Consider the following 15199-nt stretch of genomic DNA (forward strand, 5'->3'; position numbering starts at 1 on the left):
TCTTAGCAGTTGTAAACTTGCAACAATTTTTATAGTTTACCAATTGTATCACTGCAAAATCCTACCTCATCGTGGCGCAGTGGTGACCCTGGCCGTCTGACAGCTATAGTAGCAGGGCGTATGCCCTGGTAGGTCTAACCATGCCACAAAGGTGTCGGACTATCCAATCCAGGGAGGGAGATTGCTCCCTCAGAGGAAAGAACGCTTTTCCTTCTCCTTAATGGTTGAAGACTAGCTAAGCTTGAGGAGGTACGCATGCCTGCCTGCATAGCCAGTGGGTTGGCTTGAAGTTAACAGCTAAAACAACACAAGTAAATGGGTCTTAGTTCCCTGCACGTCATCGAACTGTTCTACGGTGGGGGAGCAGAAATTGATGAGAAGTTGCTAAAAATGTCAGGTGCTAGTCCAACATGCAAAAGGACAACCCTCGCTGTGTGTACTTACAATTGTAGGTTGCTGGCGAGGGAGGAAATGTTAAACCATCTGATAGAGGAGAAGAAAAGGATAAGATGCAATATCGTCTGTGTCTGTGAAACCCAATGAAAGAAGGAGTTGGAAGTCAACTGGAAAGATGGAAGCGCTGTGGGGCTTGGAAAGGGAGATGGCAGTAGAAATGTTGGAGGAGTCGGATTTATCGTCAGTAAGGATTGGTCTTCAAAAGGCATATCATGCCAGCTAATATCATCAGGTATTGGTGTGCTGCATCTTCAGATGGAGTCAAAAGCTACCCTCAAGGTCATCCAGGCCTATGCTCCCACAAGTGCAAGTGAGGACGAAGAAGTGGAAGAATTCTACCGAGAGCTTGAAAGAGCTCTCATGCAAAAGTCCACTTACACTGTCACGATGGGAGATTTCAATGCCAAGGTCAGGCGAGGGGAAGCTTGCGAAAAGTTCATAGGGAGATACAGCAGTGGCAAAAGGGATGAAAGAGGAGGAAGGCTGGTAGTGATGGCAGAAATGAAAAAAATGTATGTGGCAAACACCTGGTACAAAAAGAAGACTGCAAGAAGGTGGATGTGGATCACGCCAAACGTGAAAAGCAAGAATGAAATCGACTATATTTTAGTCAATAAAAGGCGCATCGTTCAAGATGTCTCTGTGGTGCAGCCTTTCAACACTGGCAATGACCATCGACTGCTTAGAGCGAAGCTGATTTTTGACGAAGCGGTGGAAAAGAAGGCGTTACAGATGGCAAACAGGAAACAGCAACCGAAGACATTCGATGAAGCAAAGCTGAAGAAAGCGATTTCTGGGTTTGACTGGAGCCAGACGGAAAAGTGTGATGTGGACTATCGTATCTTTGCTGACAAGCTGAGACGTTGCATAAACGCATCTGAAATTGAAAAGCTGAAGAAGGTGCAGGGAAGAATCTCGAATGAAATGAAAAGCTTGTTGGAGAAGCAGAGAAACATGAAAAGGAGCTCAGATAACAAGCTTGAGTACTCCATCCTGTGCAAACTTATATGGTGAAAACTGAAGGACGACTTTGAGAACTTCCGGAAAGAAAAGCTCCTCAAAACAGCTGAATCACGCAAGAGCCTCAGGACATGCAAGCAGGAATTGATGCAGTATAGACTGAGCGTAACAGCATTAAAGAACAAGGATGGAGAGACAGTAATCAACAGAGCAGGGATGGGGGAGGTCTGCAAGGACTTCTATACAGAACTGTTCAAATCAAGAGTCAACGTCCCTCTCCCAATGCTCCAAGAGTCAGAAGAACGTGTCCCCCAATAATCGTCAGTGAAGTCCGAAGTGCACTACACCAGATTAAGAAGGGAAAAACTCCAGGCAAAGATGGAATAACATCAGAAATGATTTCTGCAGGAGGCGAAAAACTTTGGAAGGCCCTCGCTTTAAGATTTAATCGATATCTTGAAGAAGGAAAAATACCATCAAGCTGGAAGGAGTTGAATACCATCTTGTTGCACAAGAAGGATGATCAAGAAAATCTTAAGAACTATCACCCTATATGCCTGCTGTCTCACATCTGCAAGATATTTACAAAAGTTATAACGAACCGACTCTCGCAGAGTCTGGATGAACAACAGCCAAGAGAGCAGGCAGGGTTTCGAAGAAATTTCAGCACGATCGACCATATATTTACCCTTAGCCAGCTCCTAGAAAGAGCGAGGGAATACAAACTCCCACTGTGAATTGCTTTTGTCGACTATGAAAAGGCCTTTGATAGCATCGAGTTTAACGCAATATTAAAGGCGTTTGCAGAGCAGGGCATTAACAAGCAGTACATCAGTTTGTTGAAGGAAGAGAATACTGGATGTACAACAGACATTACTCTCCGTGAAACTCCCCTCTGCATCCCAATTGAGAAAGGCGTAAAGCAAGGAGATACGATTGCACCAAAACTATTCACCGCCTGCCTCGAAATGGTTATGAACAAGATCAATTGGAGGAGTGGTGTCAACGTAAATGGAGAATGATTATCCCATCTCAGATTCGTGGATGACATCGTACTAATTGCTGAAAGCACCAACCAACTGCAGAGCATGCTACGAAGACTTGACAAGAAAAGCAGTCAGGTCGGCTTGAAAATGAACCACTGCAAAACGAAATACATGTGATCAGATGTCTTACAAAAAGCCTGAATAACGGTAACAGGAGAAGAAATCAAAGAAGTGGAACAGTACATATATTTGGGCCAAGAAGTTAATATGCACCAAGACCTGAACGGAGATCTCTCGCGAAGGATTTGGGCAGGATGGTGTGCGTTTAATTCCATCAAGGACGTCCTCAAAGGAAAAATTGACAAGACCACACATACAAATATCTTCAATTCAACAGTGCTGCCAGCCATGCTGTATGGCAGTGAAACTTGGGCACTGATGAAGAGAGAAGAACAGTGGCTGTCGGTAGCTGAAAGGGCAATGGAACGAGCTATGTTGGGAATTTCCCTTCTGGATCGCATCCCAAATGGAATGATCAGAGAACGCAGCAATGTGAAAGATATTATCATAGAAAGAAGACATAACAAGATATGATGGGCAGGCCACACAGCATGGCTCACGGACAATAGGTGGACTGCAATCATTGCTGAGTGGTACCCACGAGAACAGAAAAGACCACCCGGTCGGCCTCCAAGAAGATGGGAAGATGACATTGTTAAACGTTTTGGACAAACATGGAGAAGAAAGGCAAGCGTGCGAGAAGAATGGCGGATGTGTTGTGATCAGCGCAGTATTAACAACAGCTGAAGACCGATCGATCCAGGTGATCACACAATGAGGATGGTTTAATTCAGGACGAAATGCTTCATGTGGAGATAGAGACTTTCTGTGCCAACATAAAAGGGATGATGGCTGACTTTGACGTAAAGGTGTATGTGGTGCTATAGATTAGAAATACCCTGAATGGATGGAGCACATTTTGCATTTGCATACTGTTCTCAGCACACTGGTACTTGCTCAGTAGCTACAGATATGACTGCTCGTCATCAGTTATTCTGAGACATGAGTATATTATTAGTTTCAGGTTTTGTCGTGATTAGATTACATTTAAAGTCTGCAATAGGCAGAACATAATCAGGCTGCCGAATGTTCATTTCCCCATTTTTCCGCTGCCTGTCACTTATGAATAGTGAATGAGTTTAAACCTTTGCGCTCAGGCTGGAGTGTAATGCAATGAAGCGCTGCCATTCAGTGAAAAGGAATTTAAGGGGAATAAAATTCAGTTAATCAGTAAAGGAGAATGCCAGAGATTTCTGACCATCCTTTCCCCGTTCTGAGCCACGGATGTGGTTGCTATGGAAACCAGGTAACCCAAGCATCCTGCCTTTTAGCACCTGACCTGATTTTTAAAAAAGATGCTCAGACTGCTGCTGCTTATTATAAAGAACCTTTCCATGGCTGGGTGCGATCTATAAACATGGAAAATTTACAGCTTGATCATTTTGTTCCAGTTTAACTCAGGGGAAGGTACTTGCAGAGGGTCAAGTCTGTACTGACTGACTAAGCTTTCCTGATTCCTTCAAAACCTCCAGTCCCGTTTCTCTTCATCTCTTCCCATGCTCCTGCCCAAACCTGCAATATCTCACTTATCGTAGTGATTTTATTGTCTGTAACACGTAGCCACCCTATAGGTGAGACATAAGCCTACGTGGATGCTAATCGCCTTGTCCTTGGTAATTCGGTTGCTACTGTTTGTTGTTATCACTATGATTCATGTTGTGGTAGCATGTAGGAGCCCCGGTCCTGGCCAGGACCCGATTGTGTGCAAGGTGCTGTACAAACACAGAACAAGAAGGCAGTTATTTGTATTACAGCCGTGACTAGAGGTCTCAACTGAGACAGGGACTCCATTGTGCCCGCTGCTTCACCCATGCACACCGAGACCATTTACTACCCCTTTACAGCCCTTCTAATCCATGTCCACAGGACTGCCAGGGTGAAAAGGGAAATGGAGCCAGGAAGAAAACCCAAGTCTCTGAACCACTGTCTGGTGCTCTGGCTACTGGGCTACATGGGTCCTTTATGGAGCATGTTGTTGAGCAGGAGGATGCAGGGGAGGAAGGAGTGGCCAAGTGTGGTTGGGGGCAAGGGGCAGGCAGACAGCTGTTAGTAAGACAGAATTCGTTTTGCAGAGAGAGCACCTGGTATGTTCTCCCCACCTGTTTCTAGCAAGAGAAAGCCTCCCCGCTGTGTGGACTGAGACAGAGGCAGGAAAAGACCCTTCGCATAGGGAATATCCCACCGCAGGCGTGTGTTTAGAGAACAAGAAACCTCCCTAAAGTGCAATGGAAGAGGGAAGCTCTTCAAAGAAGGGACAGGGTTTGCTTCCTGCAGCTCACCTCCTATTGTCCCAGCTTTAGGATACTTGACCTTGAGGTCCTTGTTGAATGGCTCTGCTCATCAGGCAAAGTGCTGCTCTTCTCCGCAAGCCCAGAGTGCTCAGGAAGTGAGTTTGTCTGGGGCTGGATTTCCTCATTGCCCGAAATGGTCCTGAGCATCTGTGAGCTGGCTCCTGGCTAGCTGGCGACATGCTCAGGGAGGCTTCCTCTGACCCATCTGTCCTATGGATGGAGTAGATCGCTGTGGAAGTAACAGATGCTGGCAAGACACTACACGCCTGAGTCCAGGTACATGGCTTCTAGCAAACCAGGCCCCAGGGCAGTAGAATGCTCAGGGTCGACCCGGCAGGACTCCTAAGCAGTGGCCAGTGTGTTGGAGGGATGCTAGTGGGAGGCTTCTGTGCAATCCTGAGGTTATTTCCATCCACAGTATCAGTGTTCCCTCCTGTTTTTTATGTCCATGTGCGGAATGGATCACCTCCATATTGGTGTACACAACAAAATTCATGTGGTGGGGGTGGGACCGAGGGGTTCATGTGGGAGCGGGCTCAGGGCTGGGGCAGAGGGTTTGGGGTGTGGGGGATGAGGGCTCTTGCTTGGGGTGCGGGCTCTGGGGTGGGACTGGGGATAAGGGGTTCATGGTGCAGAGGGGGCTCAGGGCTGGGGCCAAGGGTTGGGTGGCTGGGGTGAAGGCTCTGGGGTGGGGTTGGGGCTGAGGGGTTCGGGGTGTGAGAAGGGGCTTAGGGCTGGAGCAGAGGGTTGGGGTGCATGGGTTGCAGGCTTTGGGGTGCGGCCAAGGATGAGGGTTTGGGGTGCAGGCTGCCCCGGGGCTGCAGTGGGAGAGAAGACTCCCTGCAGCCCTCGCTCGCCATAGCAGCTCGGGGCCGGGGGCGAGGCAAGTCCGGGGCACGTCTGTGCTGGGGCCAGCAGGGAGGGGTGCCTCTCCGCACCGATGCAGGTCTGCTAATGTGATGCCAATTTTGAAAAAGGGCTCCAGAGGTGAGCCTGGCAATTGCAGGTCAGTAAGCCTGACTTCAGTACCAGGCAAACTGGTTGAAACTATAGTAAAGAACAAAATCGTCAGACACAGAGATGAACATAATTTGGATGGGCAACAGGGAATGGATCACTTGATGATGACCTTTTCCGTCCATTCCCTCTGGGGCACCTGGCCTTGGCTGCTGTCGGCAGACAGGATACTGGGCTAGATGAACCTTTGGTCTGACCCAGTCTGGCCGTTCTTATGCTCCTAATTAAGCCTATTACTACTTGTCCTACCTCCAGTGGACATGGAAGACCAGTGCTCACTGTTCTTTCTGTAGCAACACTTAACATATTAGAAGACTGTTATCAGGTCCCCCCTCAGTCTTCTTTTCTCAAGATTGAGCATGCTCTGTTTATAGCCTTTTCTCACAGCTCAGGGTTTCTAAACTTTTTATCATTTTTGTTGCTCATCTCTGGACTCTCTCCAGTTTATCCACATCTTTCTTAAAGTGTGGCACCCAAAACGACACAGTACTCCAGCTAAAGCCTCATCTGTGAAAAGAGGGAACAATGACCTTCCGTTTCTTATGTACAATGCTCTGCTTAATACACCCCAGAAGGGCATGAATTTTTTTCACAACTGCATCATGTTGTTGGCTCATATTCAATTTAAGATGCACTAGAACCCCCAGGTCCTCTGTAGGAGTACGACCACCTAGCCAGTGCTTCCCCATTATCTAGTTGTGCATTTGATTTTTCTTCCCTAAGTGTAGTTCTTTGCATTTGTCTTTACTGATTAATTTACTTGTTGATTTCAGAGCAATTTTCCGTTTTTATCAAGGTCATTTTGACTTTGTCTTGAAGCAAACCTAAGTCAAGCCAGGGCGTAACCTCCCATGCACTGTTGCGGTGTGTTTCTGTGGATGGATGTGTTACGGGCACACGAGTGGGTGAAAACAGTGGGTAGCCCACTACATTTCTGGAGGACATGCCTAAGAGCAATACCTATTGCAAAACAGAAGAATTTCAGTGATGAGGGCCTCTGGACATTTGCTAGATGTACACTTTGTTGTTGGTAAAAATCCCCACTACTGCATCATGAGGCTCCTGGTGGGAGCGCTAGTGTGGACAAGGTTTCTGTGCCTACTAACATTATGCTGATGAGTCAGTTGATCTTGCTTGGAGCAGGCCTTAATGATGCCATGTTAAGTATATTAAGATGTAGCTGCAGGAACTTCATCTACATTGGTGCTTCCCATTGGTATCGCTTGTGCAAGTGAACGTCCTCTGTGTTAGATTTTGTTCCTTTTGTCTTGTGCAGTGTGTTTGTCTGGCAAACCCAAATACTGTGCAGCAAGTCCTGAATGACTTTTGCTCCGACTCAGCATCTTCTCTCATATGTGACTCCCACTGAAGTCAACGGGGAGTCCCGTGCATAGAGCAGCTACATGATGACCAGGCTTTAAGTTCTACCATCACTTTGCTGGCTGCGGCAGTTGTTTCTAGGCCTAGTGGAAGTTTCAAAGCAAGTTGTGTCACAGGAAAGAGACTGTGTAGAATCTTCATGGCTAGCCATTATCTGAGCATTCTGCTTGGGAGGTTTCGTTAAATCAGAAAACAGAACTTTGAAATTACCTTTTAAAAAATTGTTTCTAAAATGCCATTGGGAATCTCTTTGAGCTGCCACTGGGTATTGTAGCAAACTGCGCGGCACATGGGGGGAGGAGTACAGGTTGCAGGAGGGAGGAGCTTGGAAGAGTGCCATGGGGTTCACTGTGCACCAGTAAGGGCACCTCCTGCTGGCTGCTCTAGGGATTAGCTCTTTCAGCCTGACTCCCTCGTCTGGCAGCTTCTCAGCCCGTCGCCTCGCTCTGTCACCCTGCGACCCCTCTCTTGCACCTCAGGAGCTCCAGCACCTCATCTTCATGGCTTAGCCCTCCAGCCGAATCACAAGAGTCCTCCCCTTCCAGGGCTCTATCCACTCTCTGCAGCGTCCCAAGCCGCCCTTAACTCCACTGCCCAGGCCGAGCCGCTCCCGCAGTGGCTGGGATGAGCAGCCCTGGACAGCCCACAAGATCACTGCGCAGACTGTGCCACTCATTCAGTAGCTGGTAGGAGAACCCAGGCCTGCCCTCTACTGTGGGTTCCTGTCCAAGGGCCCAATCTTTGGCAGCCAAGGCCTGCACTAACCCAAATCTTTCTGCTTCTCCCTTGGCCTACTTCTGCCTTGCCTATCCCAGGCTTGCATTCTCCACCCGAGCTAAACCCCCTGCTGCCTGGGTCTGCTAGACAAACCCTTCCTCTTTGGTCCAAAACCCCTTTCTCGCCCTTATCCCCAGGAAAGTGAGTTTAGCCCTCCACCCTGCAGCATCTTTCTGCTACCAGCTCCCCGCTTTATAGAAACACTTCTTGTTCTTGCACAGCTGAGCTTTCCTTAATTAGGGCTTTCCTCTCAGCCTTAATTCTCCCAGATTGCAGCCTAATAGGTTAATTGGCCCCTCTGGCCTGGATTAACCCCTTCAGGACAAGTGTGGGGGAACATACTCCATCACAAGAAGGCACCAGGAAGTCAGTCTGTGTGCACATGGCTGGAATGTCAGCTGCAGTTGCAACATCTTTGTAAATAGGTCTCTTAATAAAGCGCAAGTCTAGTTTTAGAAACCTGGCATCCTCTCATGTTTGTATCCATGGTTCACAGAGTCTTAGAGTTCAAGGCCAGAAGGCACTGCTACTTCATCTAGTCTAACCTCCTGTATGTCACAGGCCACTATCACCACTTAGCACCTGCATATTAAAACCAAGAAGCGAAATTAGACCAAAATGTTACAGCCCACAGGAGACTAGACTATTATGTGACACCGGAGGGATGGAGTGGAGCAGTGCTCAAGACTCAAAGAAATGAGGAAGTGAGATATATCCAGATAATCCTTGCAAGTGACCCGCACCCACATACTGCAGAGGAAGACAACAACTGCCCCCACCCAGATTACTGTCAATCTGACCTGGGGGAAATTCCTTCCTGGCCCCAGCAGATGGCCCATATGGTGATTAGTTAGCCGCTGAGCGCATGAGCAAGAACCAGCCAAGTAAGCTCTTGAGAGAGAGAAAAAATGCTCGGTACCATCTCAGAGCCCTGGCCTTCCCCATCCTATGACCCATCTCCAGCCATATTCATCTCTGATGCTTCAGAGGAAGGAGATTTTTTTAAAAACCCACAAACCCTTCCAGAATACACTGGGGGGGGGGGGGGGGGAATCTCTTCCTGACCCCACCAAATGGCTGGCTAAAACCCTGAAGCATGAAACCAGTCTGAGCTGTATCATTCTTCTGGAGATTCTCAAATTGAGTTACTTGCTGCTTTTTCATAGACTCAGGGGGCTTTACAGTGGGATGTATAGTACCAAATGTAAATTAAAGCCCCAATCATGAAAAACACTTTAACATGCGGTTTTGCTGGACTGGGGACTAAAGATCATTCTTTTTATTTACGTTTTATCCAAAACGCCTAAACACCCCAGTGAAACCAAACAATGCTAATGTAATTATTGCAGATTTATGGGTGTCCAAATAGCTAAAGACCATCATTCTGAATTAGGCACATGAGTTCTTTAAAATGACTTTCTCTTTATGGTGGTCATCTTTATGCTACTTAAAGCCAGTGGTGAGCTGGAGCCGGTTCTCACCTGTTCGCTGGAACCGGTTGTTAAATTTAGAAGCCCTTTTAGAACCGGTTGTCCTGCGAGGGACAACCAGTTCTAAAAGGGCTTCTAAATTTAACCGGCCAAAAGTGGCACCTTAGGCGCCAACTCCAGGGTGCTCCGGGGCTGGAGCACCCACAGGGAAAATTTGGTGGGTGCAGAGCACCCACCGGCAGCTCCCTGCCCGGCCCCAGCTCACCTCACCTCTGCTCTGCCCCCACCCCTGAGTTACGCTTCGCCCCCCCGCCCCCGGCTTCCCGTGAATCAGCTCTTCGCGCAGGAAGCCGGGGGGCTGAGAAGCAGGTGGCGGCTTCGTGCTCAGGCCCAGGGAGGCGAAGCGGAGGTGAGCTGGGGCAGGGAGGGGGCTGCCCGTGCCGCAGCAGGTAACCCGGTGGGGGGGGCACAAGGGAACCGCTCCCCACCCCAGCTCACCTCCACTTCCCTGGGCCTGACCGTGAAGCCACAGCCTGCGTCTCAGCCCCCCCGGCTTCCCGTGCCAACAGCTGATTCGTGGGAAGCTGGGGTGGGGGGAGGAGAAGCAGAGCGGGGCGGTGCGTTCAGGGGCAGAGGCGGAGCAGAGTTGAGGTGAGCTGGGGCCGGGCGGGGAGCTGCCGGTGTGGGCTCTGCACCCACCAAATTTTCCCTGTGGGTGCTCCAGCCCCAGAGCACCCACGGAGTCGGTGCCTAAGGCACCACTTTTGATGTGATGGGGGGGGAGCGGCCACTCCCCCTGCTCCCCCCCAGCTACGCTCCCCTGCCCCTAGGAGCCAGAGGGACCTGCCGGCTGCTTCCCGGGAGCCCACCCAGGTAAGCACTGCCAGGACTCCCCACCTTGCCCCAGCAGGTCCCTCTGGCTCTTAGGGGCGGGGCGGAGTGGGCACCCACTATGGTGGCCTACGAGACCCTCCTGCCCGGTTCCGGGGACAGTCAGGGGAGGAGGGTGGATAGAGCAGGGGTCCCGGGGGGGGGGGAAGGGCGGGCTAGGACCCCCTCATGGGGTGAGGAGGGAACTGGTTGTTAAGATTTTGGCAGTTCATCACTGCTTAAAGCCCACATATCATCACAATGAGATCTCATGGATGATTTTTCTCCAGACCCCCTAGTGCCTCTTCAGTCTCTTCACTCGTCTCTTCCCTTAATAATAGTAAAACCTGAACAGCCAGAAACATAGTGGAATTCCTGTAGAAACTCGAGTGCTTATCAGCCCTGGAAAACTCTGAAAGGCAGTCACTGAAAAATAAATTAAATGGTGTATTCTGTAGCACTTTTTTCTGCATAAAAAATTTATTCTAGCCATAAAAACCTAGGGCAGATTCAACTGCTGGCATTGACAGCTGCTATGTAATAGGAATATCTATTGCCAACAGTAAACTTTGTTAATTGCAAGAGTCTCTAATCTCCTAAAAAGAAAAGGAGGACTTGTGGCACCTTAGAGACTAACCAATTTATTTGAGCATAAGCTTTCGTGAGCTACTGTTTGTGTGCAAGATGGCCCGTACAGTGACGAGTCTGCCATCAGGTTGGCACTGGTGCACCCCTGGGCTCACATGGGGTCCTGCTGAAGTCAAAGGCTCTAAGCACAGATTCGATTCCAGGATCAGGGCCCAGGATGGCACTTGAAAATGTAATGTTCTCCTGTCTGAAATCTAGGGTGAACATTTGATCTCACCTCCAGACTGTGGTTTTCAGGGGCATCCCCTTGTTGGGATCAGAGTGTGATTTCATTGCATAAAGGTGTATGCAATGCATTGGGGGATCAGCCGTACTCTTCTCCCTCTCCTGGCCCAACCCCCACTTCAGGGACCTAGCTGATCCATGGCCTGGGAGCAGTGCTTAGACCTCCGGTGGGATCATGCCCAGCACCTCTGCCTATGCCTTCTTTGTGTGCTCTTCCCTTACACACGCATTCAGAGCTGGGATCCATGAATCCCTCTTTCTGGACTGTTCTGGTGTTATCAATAAAAGGGCCATCCCTGGGGAGTGCAGGGTCTGGGGCGGAAGTGGCAGATTCGTGTCTTGCAGGACCAACCACGCCGGCCAATCTCACTGGCCTGGGGGGCCCCCCAAAGCATGGAACAGTCACCCCAATTCACCAGCTTTTTAGGACACTGGTCAGTTTCTCCTTGTATTGTATATATGGGATTTACTGATTTAAAGGAGTTGTTTTATCAGTTGGAAAGTGACTCTCTGGGTTAGTTACAAGGACATTGTCACAAAAGGAATAGTGAGCATGCACATTTTACGGTCTAAGTTTATATCTATATTTCCATCCCAGCTAGAAACGCCTTCGGCTGATCTCTCCCAGAAGGTATTGTCCTAGTGAGGAACGCGCATGATCTTGTTTTCTGATCATGCTTCACAGGCAGGGAGCCTGGTGCTAAAGAAACAGCGATTGTGGTAGGAAACCTGCTGCTAAACTTCAGAGTTTTGAGATTCAGCCTTGGGAGCCATTTGGTGATTGTTGGAAGGCGAATGGGATCTTAATTGTCACGGCAATGACAGCGGCCCAGCCAAACACATGCCAGTGGCGATGGGGTACGAAAGGCCAACCTTAATTTATTGCTAAGTGCAAGACAGCATAGAATCAAAGCACTCAGTGGAATCATGCTGGCTTTGACTCTTCACTCCCAGCCCACGTTTCGTAGCAGGCAGGGGGCATTCATCTCGGGTACGGCTGTTCATTTTACCCAAGAAGTCATTGAACACAGGCAAGCCGACAAGAGGAAGAAGGAGGCAGCTTGATACTAGCAGAGAGAGCTACAGATAAGGCCTGCCTCTCAGTGCCCTAGTCTATCTCGCACTGCACAGCAGCCTCTCCGCAGTGCTCCGATGGTCCTGCATCACAGGCCTATCTCCTTCAATGACAGCCAGATGAAAGCAGTCCCATGCGCCATTGCAGCCTTCCACAAAGGCCATCCCCGGATTCTGCAGTTCCGAGCATGTTCCCTGTGTGGCAGGGACGTAGGCCTCTGGCACCCAGGCCTGTCGCATGCTGCCTTGGAGTGTTCTGTGTTAGCTAGCCATGCCCATAAGCAGGGACACACTGACACTGATTGTGTTGGTAACAACAGAATTAGGAGGGTCTCTGAGACTTTTTTGAACATGTGCTTTAAGAACATGAAAAATGTGACACTGCTTCACAACAGCCAGGGAAATGCAAAGTGACGGGCCATGCTAATCTTGGAATAATGGCCTTCTGACAGAACGGCAGCGGCCTTTTGTCCATTTGTGACACTACATGATTAGCATGCCAACTCGTTTCGGTACTTCTGTGTTTTTTATGATTCATTTAAAAAAATCCTTCCTGAAAGGTTCTTTAAAATACACATTATTTCATCCAGGAGATTGGAATGATGACTCCTTCAAATACGTATTTAGATAGACATTGAAAAGATGTTGTTGTCTGAAAATAAATTATACGATTTGATAAATAATACATGTGATTATGTCTGGGTGGTTTTTTTAAAACATATGTTGCTGTTTCCCCCAGCAGATGGGAATGATGCCTTTGCAGCTGCTCCCATCAATCAGGTAAACACGTATTTCCAACAGTTACAGAGAAGGATTCTTGTATATTTCAGTAGTGTGCCTCAAGAACCTTGCAAGCAGTCAGCCTGAAAGGACAATGGAATGATCATATGCAATCGTGGCTAAAGCCAAACTTTTCAAGGGCAGATGCACACTTGGGCTGCAGAAGTGCATGTATATGTAACATCAACAGACCCCCTTCGTCAACAGGCAGGATCGGACCTGGGACCTCTGAAGCTAAATGCATGAGCCTCAAGGCCATGTGCTAAGGCTGTAGCTGACTCATTAATCTCTAAGCGCTCTCAGTGCCACTAGAGGGGACAGAACACCACACCTAGGAGGTGTGTGGGTTACTATAGAGGCAGGGACACTTGCATTCATTGGGAATGCAATCGTGCATGCAGTGGCAACTGAGATGTTGAATTTGACATTATCAGGCTCATTGCCCTACCTCCTGGGGGAGTTGTGAGCATAAATACTTCAGACGAGTGTGAAACACTACTGATGAAAAGCTCTGTATAAGAGGGAGGTATTATTACTATTTCCAATTTACATTCAAGCGTCACTTGATTGCACACATACTGTGTGGTGTCTCTCTCTCTGTATATACACATGCTTTCTCTGCCAATGCATCTTTACCTGTAATTTTTAAAAACATATTCTTAAGCCTTTTTATTATGGACATCTCTCTGTGTCTGCCCATAACCTTTCTGCAGTGCCAGTCCCCATTATATCCAAGGCTCTTTGTGTGTGCGTCTGTGCAGCATGCTGGCCTTTGCAAGTAGGTCAGAGTGCTTTTTTAGACGTGAGCAGCCTTCACCCTCCGTCTATAGACAAGGGAATGCCCTGTCTGACTAGTAAAGGGCGGCGTCGATAGTTATGAATCCTTAGAGCTTACAGCCCTGTCCTGCAGTGGTGGAGGGATGCTGGGGAAACTGGTTGAGAGGGTCTTACTCTGGCAGAAGTTTCACCCAAGTGCCAGAAAAGTACAGTAAGTAGAACTTGAGGAGGGGAGAGGGGAGAATGAGGATTTTGTTTTTTAAATGTTCACCTTCGTAACAGTGACGAGCATTGTTAGGGGAGCCGGCTGTACTACAGAAGTGGCTAGGATGGCACGATGCTTATTGACCTGCAGGTTTGCTACAGAACGTAGTGACATGGACTAGACAGGCGGACATTTTCCATTTTGCCTGGGGAAAAATAACCCCATGAGTTCACATTAATTATTATTGTCAGCAATGTTGAGCAACTGAGAAAACCATGGGAAGCCTCTATCACACTGTGTTTGAATAGCAGGGGTCAAATTCGGTAATCTTTGCAACTCCCTGTAGTGATTGTTTCATTGGAGGAGCAGGAACTACACTATTCTAATGCCCCCCACCCACAGCAGAAGAACCATGGCTGACTGGTTGGGTGCTACCTTCAGAATTGGGAGACCAGGCCCAGTTCCTGGGGACCAGGCCCAGTTCCTGGCCCATACAGACTTATTGTGCTCACACAAGTCACTTAGCATCTCTGGGTATGGCTGCACTGCAAGCCCAGGGTTAGTGGGACTCAAGTCAGCTGACCTTGGGTTAGCAAATGCAGGGCTTGAGAATCTACACTGATTGCTAACCCTAGGTTGAGAATTTTCAAACCCAGGCTTGAACCTGGGCCTCTGGTGTCCACACTGCAGCATGCAGACCTGTGTCCAACCAACCACTTCTCAGACTCCCTAGAGCCAGGGCTTAATTTGTGCCAGGGCTTGCCAGCGCTGAGCTCCAGCACCTCTAGGCTTGGCGGTTCATAGCCTGGCACCTCTGGGCTTGCTGCATCAGGTTTGAATGTTAAAAAAATTCCATGAGCCCCAGCACCTAATTGCTTGAGCCTGAGCCTTTCCTCTTACCTCTCGCCTCTCACCAGGCCTTTCCACCAGCCACAAGTCCCTCTGTCTTTGGTTCTGAACTTGCTTGTTGGCCCTCTCCAGAACTTCAACCATGAGTTCATCACAGAAACACTTGCCTTTGAACGGTCCATGAAAGTATGTTGGCCTGGGCTTCTACTGCAGCGTGGGTGAATTGTGGAGGTCCTGTAGAGGTCGAGGGCTTGGAACAGGACAAGACAGTGGGTTATTGTCTCAAATAGCTCCTTGCAGGCACACACAAACAAATCCCTGTGGAATTAACAAGGACATAAAATGATACTTTTC

At 48.7% G+C, this 15199-nt stretch overlaps 1 long non-coding RNA gene across 1 annotated transcript in view; it reads right to left on the reverse strand.

The window, feature by feature from the left end:
• LOC125639053 (uncharacterized) overlaps positions 1–15199 on the reverse strand; it is a 61155-nt gene that overhangs the window by 19052 nt on the left and 26904 nt on the right. The window contains exon 5 of the long non-coding RNA XR_007357367.2: positions 14897–15095. This is a non-coding gene — a long non-coding RNA (uncharacterized LOC125639053). The remainder of the gene's footprint in view (positions 1–14896; positions 15096–15199) is intronic.

This window comes from Caretta caretta, chromosome 6 (genome assembly GCF_965140235.1).
Source record: "Caretta caretta isolate rCarCar2 chromosome 6, rCarCar1.hap1, whole genome shotgun sequence".
Lineage (NCBI taxonomy): Eukaryota > Metazoa > Chordata > Testudines > Cheloniidae > Caretta > Caretta caretta.